At 44.2% G+C, this 13,731-nt stretch overlaps 1 protein-coding gene across 1 annotated transcript in view; it reads left to right on the top strand.

Annotated features, from left to right (window-relative positions):
- LOC124736369 (beta-1,4-glucuronyltransferase 1-like) overlaps window positions 1–13,731 on the top strand; it is a 184,615-nt gene that overhangs the window by 128,757 nt on the left and 42,127 nt on the right. The window lies entirely within an intron of this gene.

Below are 13,731 nucleotides of genomic sequence, written 5' to 3'. Positions count from 1 at the left end.
TTAATTCCGTTATTTTGAAATATAGAAATGGAGAAAGTTCTGTTGTGGTCTGTGTCCGTAATTTGTATTGCAAAAAACATTCAGACAAACCGCAGGAAACTGAGAAAGCGGTCAAAATGGTGCAGACAGTGGCTGCTAAAGCGAAAGCAGTTTTCTCACGTAAATTTACTGCGAGAGTTGCTGGGCGAGCCTAACGACTGGCGAAATTATTTGCGGATGGATGTCGAAACTTATAATTATCTCTTAAGGCTTATAACCCCTCATATTATGTGAAAAATACTTGTATGAGAAGGGCAATTTCTCCTCATTAACGGCTGGCCATGCAGATCAAAATACCATAACGTTGGCTGGTATACTTGATCTACTCCTACACCAGATCTTCTAGATTTCTGAACTTTGGATAACTCTTTTCGGTAAACAGTTCGCAACGATTTTGGTTTTTATATTACTGTTTCTCTGTTTGCCGAGGCGTCAACTGCCCGCAATTTTTCAATTAGAGCATTGTATGCTGATGTCTTTTTGTCTCGGTCACTATATTATTTACTTTTAATCTTCCACAAACATGGGTGGTTTCTGTATAGTTCAATGAATTCACTTACAAACTCTCGAGAACACTAAAGAGTATGATCCATTTTAATGCCCTGTGCGCACATATACAAACACTAGACTGAGCAAACAGCTGTTTCGCGCCAGATTTGCGGCGATCTCCTGTCCACACGCTCCAACTTGTCTGCGCAGATGTGGTTTGAACCCACAGAATTGAGAGGTTTCGCTCAAACCTCCAACTCCAACTTCCAGGTTTGCACACACCTCAGGTTGGTGCAAATCTTCTGTCCACACGCAACGATCTGTCTGCGCAGATGTGATGTGTGCAGACATTTGCGCAGACAGATCGTTGCGTGTGGACGGGCCTACATTCTTGCTAGGAAACAGTTTACACCATTAAATATTTGCAATTACGTTACGACAGAAACAAATGCTAGCGCAGCACAATAGCTTGCGTACCTTATTCCAGCGAACACCAGAACGAACAGAACAAAACAGACTAGACAGAAGAATGAACATTGCATTGTGTTTTATACTCTTACAGAGATGATAATACTTCTTTTAATTACTTCACATTATAATCTCATACACTAAAAATAATGTCTTTTCTGCATCTATCGATCTATATTGTATATTTTTACAGTTAGTGTTATTACCTTTCGTAGATAAATCGATGTTTGCAGTTCATTTTCGGTCACATACAGTCATTTTTATTTACGATTCACGTCGATAAGGGTGAATATTGCAAAAGGGACACTACAACAGTCCTAGCTTATATAGCGGCCTCAAATCAGTGAGGAAGAGAGCCCACAAGTTTCTTCTGTTGTATCAATATCCAGGCATAGTCACATGTCACTCACTGATGATCACATCTCGCAGAGCTATCAAACTGCGATGATGTTGACTGATACATTTCCACCGTTCCAAATAGCCCCAGACATTTTAACAGCATTAAGATCGGGCGATTTAGTGTGTCAGTTGATGAAAGGTAGGTTGTGCTCACCAAACCAAGAACGGGTGCATGCACGGCTATTGGTATACTGGAAGATAGGAAGAGTCCACAGCATACCTAACACGAAGATGAAGGAGCAGTGTTTGGTCACTGAGAATATTGATATAAACATCCTCGCTCCAGCATAAAGTTTTAATCTCTCAGGAAGTCTCAGTTCGGCGCACACTCTGCTACAGAGTTAATATTCATCCTGGTAATAATCCCACCCAGGCTATAATTAAGCCATTCTCCCAATATCCTTTCTTCGAGCAGTGCTAGACCCTCAAGTCTGCAGGAGATGTTCTGTTAAGTTTGGAAGGCAGTACATGAGATACTGGCAGCAGTAAAGCTCGGAGAGCGGTTCGTGAGTCGCGCTTGGGTAGTTCAGCCGTTGGAGCACTTTCACCAGAAAGGCAAACAGCCCAGGTTCGAGTCCCCAGCACACAATTTTAATCTGCCAGGAAGTTTCATACCCCTACATCTTCATGATAACCTAAATGTGCGGACCCTAGCCATGGTACAATAAACACCGCGGAAACGTCCGGGCTGAACTATGCTCTCCACACACTGCGGGTTAAACATCACATTGGACCGACGCTACACTTGTCAACTAGCATCGTTCCAAATGAGGCAAAATCGAGACTCTTAGGAACACACTACATGCCTGCAGTAAGCTACTGCCTTGTTTCTGTGTCTTTTGGCTCCATAGATACGTGTGGAGTTTTGCGCCGCTGAGGGCAAAATCCTTTTACAAGGTTGTTGTTGTTGTTGTGGTCTTCAGTCCTCAGACTGGTTTGATGTAGCTCTCCATGCTACCCTATCCTGTGCAAGCTTCTTCATCTCCCAGTACTTACTGCAATCCACATCCTTCTGAATCTGCTTAGTGTATTCATCTCTTGGTCTCCGTCTACGATTTTTACCCTCCACGCTGCCCTCCAATGCTAAATTTGTGATCCCTTGATGCCTTAGAACATGTCCTACTAACCGGTCCCTTCTTTTTCTCAAGTTGTGCCACATACTCCTCTTCTCCCCAATTCTATTCAATACTTCATCATTAGTTATGTGATCTACCCATCTAACCTTCAGCATTCTTCTGTAGCACCACATTTCAAAAGCTTCTATTCTCTTCTTGTCCAAACTATTTATTGTCCATGTTTCACTTCGGTACATGGCTACACTCCATACAAATACTTTCAGAAACGACTTCCTGACACTTAAATCAATACTCGATGTTAATAAATTTCTCTTCTTCAGAAACGCTTTCCTTGCCATTGTCAGTCTACATTTTATATCTTCTCTACTTCGACCATCATCAGTTATTTTGCTCCCCAAATAGCAAAACTCCTTTACTACTTTAAGTGTCTCATTTCCTAATCTAATCCCCTCAGCATCACCCGATTTAATTTGACTACATTCCATTATCCTCGTTTTGCTTTTGTTGATGTTCATCTTATATCCTCCTTTCAAGACACTGTCCATTCCGTTGAACTGCTCTTCCAAGTCCTTTGCTGTCTCTGACAGAATTATAATGTCATCGGCGAACCTCAAAGTTTTTATTTCTTCTCCATGGATTTTAATACTAACTCCGAATTTTTCTTTTGTTTCCTTTACTGCTTGCTCAATATACAGATTGAACAACATCGTGGAGAGGCTACAACCCTGTCTCACTCCCTTCCCAACCACTGCTTCCCTTTCATGCCCCTCGACTCTAATAACTGCCATCTTGTTTCTGTACAAATTGTAAATAGCCTTTCGCTCCCTGTGTTTTACCCCTGCCACCTTTAGAATTTCAAAGAGAGTATTCCAGTCAACATTGTCAAAAGCTTTCTCTAAGTGTACAAATGCTAGAAACGTAGGTTTCCCTTTCCTTAATCTTTCTTCTAAGATAAGTCGTAAGGTCAGTATTGCCCCACGTGTTCCAACATTTCTACGGAACCCAAACTGATGTGCCCCAAGGTCGGCTTCCACTAGTTTTTCCATTCGTTTGTAAAGAATTCGTGTTAGTATATTGCAGCCGTGACTTATTAAACTGAGAGTTCGGTAATTTTCACATCTGTCAACACCCGCTTTCTTTGGGATTGGAATTATTATATTCTTCTTGAAGTCTGTGGGTATTTCGCCGGTCTCATACATCTTGCTCACCAGATGGAAGAGTTTTGTCACGACTGGCTCTCCTAAGGCCATCAGTAGTTCTAATAGAATGTTGTCTACTCCCGGGGCCTTGTTTCGACTCAGGTCTTTCAGTGCTCTGTCAAACTCTTCACGCAGTATCGTATCTCCCATATCATCTTCTTCTACATCCTCTTCCATTTCCATAATATTATCTTCAAGTACATCGCCCTTGTATAGACCCTCTATATACTCCTTCCACCTTTCTGCTTTCCCTTCTTTGCTTAGAACTGGGTTGCCATCTGAGCTCTTGATATTCATACAAGTGGTTCTCTTCTCTCCAAAGGTCTCTAATTTTCCTGTAGGCAGTATCTATCTTACCCCTAGTGAGACAAGCCTCTATATCCTTACATTTGTCCTCTAGCCATCCCTGCTTAGCCATTTTGCACTTCCTGTCGATCTCATTTTTGAGACGTCTCTATTCCCTTCTGCCTGCTTCATTTACTGCGTTTTTATATTTTCTCTTTTCATCAGTTAAATTCAATATTTCTTCTGTTACCCAAGGAGTTCTACTAGCCCTCGTCTTTTTACCTACTTGATCCTCTGCTGAGTTCACTACTTCATCCCTCAGAGCTACCCATTCTTCTTCTACTGTATTTCTTTCCCCCATTCCTGTCAATTGTTCCCTTATGCTCTCCCTGAAACTCTGTACAACCTCTGGTTCTTTCAGTATATCCAGGTCCCATCTCCTTAAATTCCCACCTTTTTGCAGTTTCTTCAGTTTTAATCTACAGTTCATGACCAATAGATACCAGACTCGAAATATCCACAGCATTTAGTCCTGCTTACAGTGTTCATTCTGAAACTGGTGAGATGGACCTGCATTCAGAGGCAGCAGCAGTTCATGTAGGGTTTAAGTCATTGACGAGGAGTGACACTGGTCTCCGGTCGCTGTCGGCTACAATGTCTTTACGGCCTCTGTTCTTACGCCGTGTTATATGGCTACGAGTAATACACCGTTACTTTTTCACTTGCGGGACAACCCGCGTTGATATGACAACAAATGTGGCAGCACCATTCACAATGTGGTCACTGACACGCCCAAACACGACAGCTCCTGTCTTTCCGCTGTAGTGCTACGTCTATACGTCGATCAGTCTTACTGCGCTGGTTCCATACACATAAATCACTCCATTGCGATGGCTTTCAATGATGGAGTGTTACATGAACGCCTGGTACCAGTCCTATATCATTAACAGTTATTCAAACCGACCACTGTGCTCTTCTAAGATGGTGGCTAATACGATATCTGGTGAATGTATTTCATTCTTGTTAGTGGGATGATATAGTTTCGTTGCAATCGTTCATGGTTCTTTGAGAAAAACCCAGAAGCCATCGTGCTGCATTTCTCATGTCTCAGACGTGTTGCCATTCAGCAAGCATGCATTACTTACGTTGTTTCTTGACAGTGATGTTCTGGTCACGAAAATCACTTTCGCTAGAGTGCTTTGTGCGTAGCTAATAATAATAATTACATGTGGTTCAACGGCCACAAATTTTAATTGTACGAAACTTCGGCCATACGCATCTTCTCTAATCTACGCCATTACTGCCGGGGAAAGACGACCTACCGTCTGACGCGGAATCCGAATCACGTGTCGTTCCTGGCTAATTTCAGATTATTGAGAAATGAAGACTATGTTAAAGACAGAGTGAAGTATTCCGTGTTCGAACCTGAATCTGATTCCTCTACCTTTCGGATTCCCGACCGTGCGTAACCGATGACTAGCCTCTAGATACCACAGTTCTATGTCGATGATGCCAAAGCTTAATATAGGTAAGGGTTTCTCAGCCTTTGTATTAAAAGCGCCCGTCACTACGAGCTCTATTTCTCTCTGTCTATGTCAAGCAATTTGACCGCAAAATGTAATTTTTAGTTCCATAAAATGTGAATGTAAAAATTACACTACTGGCCATTAAAATTGCTACACCAAGAAGAAATGCAGATGATAAACGGTATTCATTGGACAAATATATTATACTAGAACTGAAATGTGATTACATTTTCACGCAATTTGGGTGCATAGATCCTCAGAAATCAGTACCCAGAACAACCACCTCTGGCCATAATAATGGCCTTGATACGCCTGGGCATTGAGTCAAACAGAGCTTGGACGGCGTGTACAGGTACAACTGCCCATGAAGCTTCAACACGATACCACAGTTCATCAAGAGTAGTGACTGGCGTATTGTGATGAGCCGGTTGCTCGGCCACCATTGATCAGACGTTTTCAATTGGCGAGAGATCTGGAGAATGTGCTGGCCAGGGCAGCAGTCGAACATTTTCTGTATCCAGAAAGGCCCGTACAGGACCTGCAACATGCGGTCGTGCATTATCCTGCTGAAATGTAGGGTTTCGCAGGGATCGAATGAAGGGTAGAGCCACGGGTGGCGTCAATGCGAACAAGAGGTGACCGAGACGTGTAACCAATGGCATCCCATACCATCACGCCGGGTTATACGCCAGTATGGTGATGACGAATACACGCTTCCAATGTGCGTTCACCGCGATGTCGCCAAACACGCATGCGACCATCATGTTGCTGTAAACAGAACCTGGACTCATCCGAGAAAATGACGTTTTGCCATTCGTGCACCCAGGTTCGTCGTTGAGTACAACATCGCAGGCCCTCCTGTCTGTGATGCAGCGTCAAGGGTAACCGCAGCCATGGTCTCCGAGCTGATAGTCCATGCTGCTGCAAACGTCGTCGAACTGTTCGTGCAAATGGTTGTTGTATTGCAAACGTCCCCATCTGTTGACTCAGGGATCGAGACGTGGCTGCACGATCCGTTACAGCCATGCGGATAAGATGCCTGTCATCTCGACTGCTAGTGATACGAGGCCGTTGGGATCCAGCACGGCGTTCCGTATTACCCTTCTGAACCCACCGATTCCGTATTCTGCTAACAGTCATTGGATCTCGACCAACGCGAACAGCAATGTCGCGATACGATAAACCGCAATCGCGATAGGCTACAATCCGACCTTTATCAAAGTCGGGAACGTAATGGTACGCATTTCTCCTCCTTACACGAGGCAGCACAACAATGTTTGACCAGGCAACACCGGTCAACTGCTGTTTGTGTATGAGAAATCGGTTGGAAACTTCCCTCATGACAGCACGTTGTAGGTTTCGCCACCGGCGCCAACCTTGTGTGAATGCTCTGAAAACTAATCATTTGGATATCACAGCATCTTCTTCCTGTCGGTTAAATTTCGCGTCTGTAGTACGTCATCTTCGTGGTGTAGCAATTTTAATGGCCAGTAGTGTACGAAGTATCGCCCGCTGCTGGTTGCGCTGTTTTATTAGAAGGGTGCCTGTGCGGCAGTAGCCCTGCAGAAGTTCCGGATACTCAAAGGTATGAAAATAGGCATTGGTCCGATGTCTGCCAAGTGACTGGAGAAATGATACAAAATTCGAAGAGACAGTTTCTTTTGAAGTGCAATGTGGCAGAGGCTCGAAGCCAGTTGATCCGATGTCAGTTGAAGACGTGGTCACAGCATTGCAGAAGGCGTCGAGTTGTGGTGTGCAAACATGCAGTGCACAGGGAATTGCCCGAATGCTGGACATACCTGCGAGTACCGTGCGCAAAATCCTACGAAATATCCTGCATAGCTATCCACAAAAAATCATCCACGATCACGAGTTCCTTCCTGCTGACCTGCTGATAAGACGAACGTTCCGTGTGTAAATTCTTTGTCACATGGGGGTGGACAATGAATGGCCATGGAACGTTCTGTGGACAGACGAAGTCCACTTCCATCTCCAAGGACATGTCAATACGAAGAGATGCAGAATATAGGAAACGGAAAAACCCGCACGCACATCAACCAGTACCACTTCATTCCGCAAAGCTGAGTGTATGGTGCGGTTTGATGGCATTGTTTATAGCAGAGCTGTAGTTTTCGAGGAAATGAGTCCTGCAGGTATTATTACCTGTACTGTCACTGGTAAAAGCTATGGGAGTTTTTTTCTGCTCCAAAGTCATTCCAAACCTTGGACAGCTGGGATGTGCGAGTAGTATCATTTTTACGCAAGGTGGCGCTCCGCCGCGCATTGAGTAGCCTGAGAAGCGGCTGCTTAAGAGGTATTTCGGAAATGCTAGACCTATCAGCCAACATTTCCCTACAGCTTGGCCGACCAGTTAACCTGATCTTAATCCGTGTGACTTGTGGCAATTGAGTTTTCTGAAAGATGTTGTGTTCAGTACTCCAGTTACGAACGTAGCTGTATTGAAAGCACGCATTGAGCAACGGGTTCTGAACGTGACACCCGAGACACTCCGATCTATTAGGGAACGTGCTGCTTATCGATTTCATCTTGTGGTAGGAAACGGTGAACAGCATATTGAACATGTCATGCACCAGACTCACGACATTTGGAAACGAATGGCACATTGCATTTTATGAGGGGTTTTGGTCCCAAGACAATTAAAAACTGATATCATTTTGCTTTTTACGCGGTTTTTAGTCACAGGACAAATAAACACCGATTTTTACCATCGATGTGGTGCGCTTTACCGTGATGGATGGGCTTACCTAAGTAACAGTACCAAAACTGTTGACTTCCGAACTCGTGCAGCATGCACATTGAAAAGTACGGACACTGTAGTGCGCAGCTCAAACCAGAGCCGTCGCATTACGATTTACCTGTCATGTGTAGCTTACCCCATTTACGTTAAGACGCTTACAGCGCCAACTGTTGGTAAAGTTTTCATTAATTTCTTTTTTTTATTCCATTGTGTTTCCTTCTGCGTCACTGTTCAAATTTGACATCATTCTGAGTAGTGGCTCTCTTTCTACAGGCTTTTGAAACTGGAACTTTAATTACGGACACCTTGTACTTTAATTGCAAGTCCTGATAATCGCTATTCGTTCGAAAATGCAGTTAGAAATTTTTGCAGAAAATTTGTATTTCTCTGGCAACTTTCCGTTATATGTGGTAACAAAAATTATGTTTCTTGTCAAGAGCGACTTCCAAACATCTGCATGTCTCATTTCTCTGAAGGGAGACAAGGTTCAGGTGTAAAGTAAGATTTCCCGCCAGATTGTCTTTAAGAAGAATATATTGTCATATTTGAAGCTATAGTAACTTTTTGCTGTGAACACTATGTTAAATGAAACTGAGTTCGTCTGAGACCTTACTCTCAATGTAGTCTGTAGAATCATGTGATTCTCCCGCTATTATGTCATCAGCATGTAGAATGACATCATCGACATCTTTTAGGTTGTGATGATCAACAAATAGCTCACAAATTACACACTGTGGCATCTTTAGGACAGTCTCATTGTTTTCCCAGTGTACAACTCTATCTTGACAGAATATATTCCAATGGCAGGGTTAGGAACGCCCATTTTCGTAAACCGTGCAGTCAGATTAAGCATAATAAACTATCGAATGCCCCGTCTGTAACTGTCGTGATCCAAATCACAAACATTCCTTTTATATTTTTAACTGTCATGACATAATTAATGTCATTATAGTGTTGCCTATTCTGAATCCGGACTTGCAGTAGCTGTCCACACACGTCTTTACAACTCTGCAACGTGTTGCATAGAAATTTTTCTTGAAATTTCCGTATTGTGCTTAGCAAGCAGATTGGTCGGTATGCCTTTGTAGCAGTGGGACCACGATCGGTACCCGTTCGTATTATAATAACCTAAATTATTTTCCAGATCAAAGGAATTCGTCCACTTACGAGATCTTCATTTAATAAAGGAGAAAGATTTGGACGAATGTGCTGTTATATCTGGCTTAGCAGAGTAGCATAAATGTTGTGAAGACTAAGTGACCTTCCTTTCTAGATTTTAAAAATTGTGTGGGTGCTATTTTATGCTCAACTGGCATTAAGAGTCGCTCTCCAGCCTAAGGTGTGTTCATCATTATTCTTCAGTTTCTCCAGAATTATTTCTCCTCTTCTGATGTACATCCTGGAAGTAACATCTCAAGAAAATATTCAGCAGTATCTTTACAATTAGCTGTCATGGAGTTGACATATTTCTTAATTACTGATGAAGTCAAAGGTAATTTAACAATTTCACTTACTATTTTGTAAGGCACATCCCACATGATTAACTGTAGTTGATACTGTATGTCTCGACCCAAAGTTCTGTTTTTGCTCGGAAGATTAAATCCTCCTCCTCCTCCTCCTCCTCATCATCATCATCATCATTTAACAATTCCAGTTTCCTGGGTACAGGTAATGACCTTCTTCCACTTCGCCTTGTCCAAATACACCTGTTCACGGAGAACATCCTCCACTGTCCATCCCCTGGTCACTAGATCAGCCTCAGTCAAGTCCATCCATCGGGTTCGATGCCTTTCTTGCGGTCTTTACCCATCCACCTGTCTTTCCAAATTTATTTTGGCCGTTCTAGTTGGCTCCATTCTCAACACATTCCCGTACCATCGGGATGTCTTTATTCCGGCTTCTTTCCTCACCTCCTCATTCCTTAACCTGTCCGTCTTGGTCTTCTGGATGGTGGATCTAAGAAATTTTATCTCAGATGCTTGCAACCTTGATGTTTCTCTTTTGGTGAGGGTACATGTTTCAATAAATCCTTGTTGTTGTTGTTGTGGTCTTCAGTCCTGAGACTGGTTTGATGCAGCTCTCCATGCTACTCTATCCTGTGCAAGCTTCTTCATCTCCCAGTACCTACTGCAACCTACATCCTTCTGTATCTGTTTAGTGTATTCATCTCTTGGTCTCCCTCTACGATTTTTACCCTCCACGCTGCCCTCCAATACTAAATTGATGATCCCTTGATATATATATATATTCTGCCATCTCTCTCCCCACATCCACCACTGCTGGCGGCTCACCTCCAACTGCGCAACGCTACGCGCTGTTAACAGCCGACTGCCCAACACTACAATACCGAATATTGCAACAATGCAAACCAGCCACAGACTGCACATAGCACAACGAGTGGTTTTCATACAGAGCGCTACGTGGCGTTACCAATATAAAAACCTAAACAGCCTACTTACAACGCTTCCAATGTGCGTTCACCGCGATGTCGCCAAACACGCATGCGACCATCATGATGCTGTAAACAGAACCTGGATTCATCCGAAAAAACGACGTTTTGCCATTCGTGCACCCAGGTTCGTCGTTGAGTACACCATCGCAGGCGCTCCTGTCTGTGATTCAGCGTCAAGGGGCACCGCAGCCATGGTCTCCGAGCTGGTAGTCCATGCTGCTGCAAACGTCGTCGAACTGTTCGTGCAGATGGTTGTTGTCATGCAAACGTCCCCATCTGTTGACTCAGGGATCGAGACGTGGCTGCACGATCCGTTACAGCCATGCGGATAAGATGCCTGTCATCTCGACTGCTAGTGATACGAGGCCGTTGGGATCCAGCACGGCGTTCCGTATTACCCTTCTGAACCCACCGATTCCGTATTCTGCTAACAGTCATTGGATCTCGACCAACGCGAACAGCAATGTCGCGATACGATAAACCGCAATCGCGATAGGCTACAATCCGACCTTTATCAAAGTCGGGAACGTAATGGTACGCATTTCTCCTCCTTACACGAGGCATCACAACAACGTTTCACCATGCAACGCCGGTCGACTGCTGTTTGTGTATGAGAAATCGGGTGGAAAATTTCCTCATGTCAGCACGTTGTAGGTGTCGCCACCGGTGCCAACCTTGTGTGAATGCTCTGAAAACTAATCATTTGCATATCACAGCATCTTCTTCTTGTCCGTTAAATTTTGCGTCTGTAGCAGGTCATCTTCGTGGTGTAACAAGTTTAATGGCTAGTAGTGTATTTGTCTGTCTGTCACATCCAGTATTACTAGGAACAATTCTTAAAGGGCATCTTGTAGCTCAAATTTCGTCACACCATCTTTGGCAGTAATGCAGTCTTCCAGCGTAACTATGGGCCCAATGGAGTACTACGATATGGGTGCCCAAATCATCACCGACGCACCGCCATGTTTCACTCTTGAGGCGCAAATTCGGCTCGCAGTCTCATCCGACCAAATGACATTCTTCTATTGTTGCATGATCCAGAATTTATGGCGTCGGCATCACGTTTTCCAGTTACGAGCGTATGCATCTTTAATGAGGGGTGTTGGAATTGCAGTTCGCTCTGCCATTTCCTGCTTTTGGAGCTGCCTTCGTGTTGTTTCGGTGCTGACAAGACTCGCCGGTGCGACATTCAGCTGTGCAGTGACTTTTGCAGCTGTCGTCCTCTTACTTTTCGTCAGCATCCTCTTCAGTGACTGTCACACAACACACACTTTCGTCCGCGTCGTGACTTAGCGGATGATATTTTCCACATTCCCCGAATGTGGTGTACATCTATGATACTGTGTCTCCTGGAACACTAAACACTACGGTTACCTTTGCTACCGAAGCACACACCAAACAAGTACCAACGATTTGCTCACTTTTGAATCTACTTAGCTCCGACAAAACGCACTCATACCTACACGGAGAACTGTTCAGATCACGACTGAATACAACTGCGCAACCTGCAGGCTTGGCTAGCATGGCTGTTTTTGGTAAGAGTATATTGCTTGTTTAGCATTTTTACTGCTATTGTACAGTTCCACCATATGTTAACATAGTGGTTTCAAATTGGATTTTTTTTTTTTTTTTCCAGTGCCTTCTTCTCGGATCTGCGCAGTATCTCGGGATTGTTATGAATAGATTTGGCATGGTTAAGTTTCTAAGGGGTTTCCAGATGCCCTTCCTGTCACCACCCTCACCCTGTTATCTCCCCCCCCCCCTCTACCGGCCGCCCGCGGTGGTCTCGCGGTTCTAGGCGCGCAGTCCGGAACCGTGCGACTGCTACGGTCGCAGGTTCGAATCCTGCCTCGGGCATGGATGTGTGTGATGTCCTTAGGTTAGTTAGGTTTAAGTAGTTCTAAGTTCCAGGGGACTGATGACCACAGCAGTTGAGTCCCATAGTGCTCAGAGCCAACCCCTTTACCCTGCCCCCGTGAGGAGGGAATGTCCAACTGCGACTGTCCGCGTGTTGCGTGATTCATGGGGAAATGTGCGAATGTTTTCTAAATGTTTGAATGTTCGCGAATGGTGTAAATGAGTCGCGACTTGGATGTGAAGAAACCACCTATAAACCATATCCAGACTGGAGACTGGCCGGCCCACCGTCCCCTGTCGTTAATCCGATGGGTGGAATCGATCCGGGGCCGGGGGCCGGCGCACCTCGCCGATCCGGAAACGGCGCTTCAACAAGCACGGCTATTCCGGTGGAATTGCAGTGTGGGATAGCATATATTTCAACATCAGAGTCTTGTCCACATAGGAATTATATGTTTATTTTTTGTCATTTTGCCTCTGGATTTAATCCATGATCATTTAATTTTGCACTGCGTTTTTTAAAGCAACCCTAGCATAAATTTGGTGGCCTTGATTCATGATCTAGGAATACATCATAGTATCTAAGATACAGCTGGGTCTAGTGAAAACTGTTTGTTCATGAGTCTTAGCTTCCTATACAATTCCGGCCACAGCGATATCAGAGATTTGATGTTTTGCCGGTTTCCTGATATTCACAGTACACTTGTGAAATGGTCGTACGGGAAAAGCCCGACGTCGTCGCTACCTCAGAGATGGTGTGCACAATAGTCGTGCGCGGACTTAAATTTTGATAAGCTGCCATTGTAGCAGCAGTAACCAATCTCACAACTGCGCCAGACACTTGTTGTCTTATGTAGGCTTTGCCCACCGCAGCGCCGTATGCTGCCTGTTTACATATCTCTGTATTAGAGTACGCATGCCCATACCAGTTTCTTTGCCGCTTCAGAGTATACAGGGGGTCCACTGATCGTGACCGGGCCAAATATCTCACGAAATAAGCGTCAAACGAAAAAACTACAAAGAACGAAACTCGTCTAGCTTGAAGGGGGTTGGCCCGCTAGACGGCGCTGCCATAGGTCAAACGGATATCAACTGCGTTTTTTAAAATAGGTACCCCCATTTTTATTACATATTCGCGTAGTACGTAAAGAAATATGAATGTTTTAGTTTGACCACTTTTTTC

This window comes from Schistocerca piceifrons, chromosome 1 (genome assembly GCF_021461385.2).
Source record: "Schistocerca piceifrons isolate TAMUIC-IGC-003096 chromosome 1, iqSchPice1.1, whole genome shotgun sequence".
NCBI classification, from domain to species: Eukaryota; Metazoa; Arthropoda; class Insecta; order Orthoptera; family Acrididae; genus Schistocerca; species Schistocerca piceifrons.
This window is presented reverse-complemented; position numbering and strand designations above follow the sequence as displayed.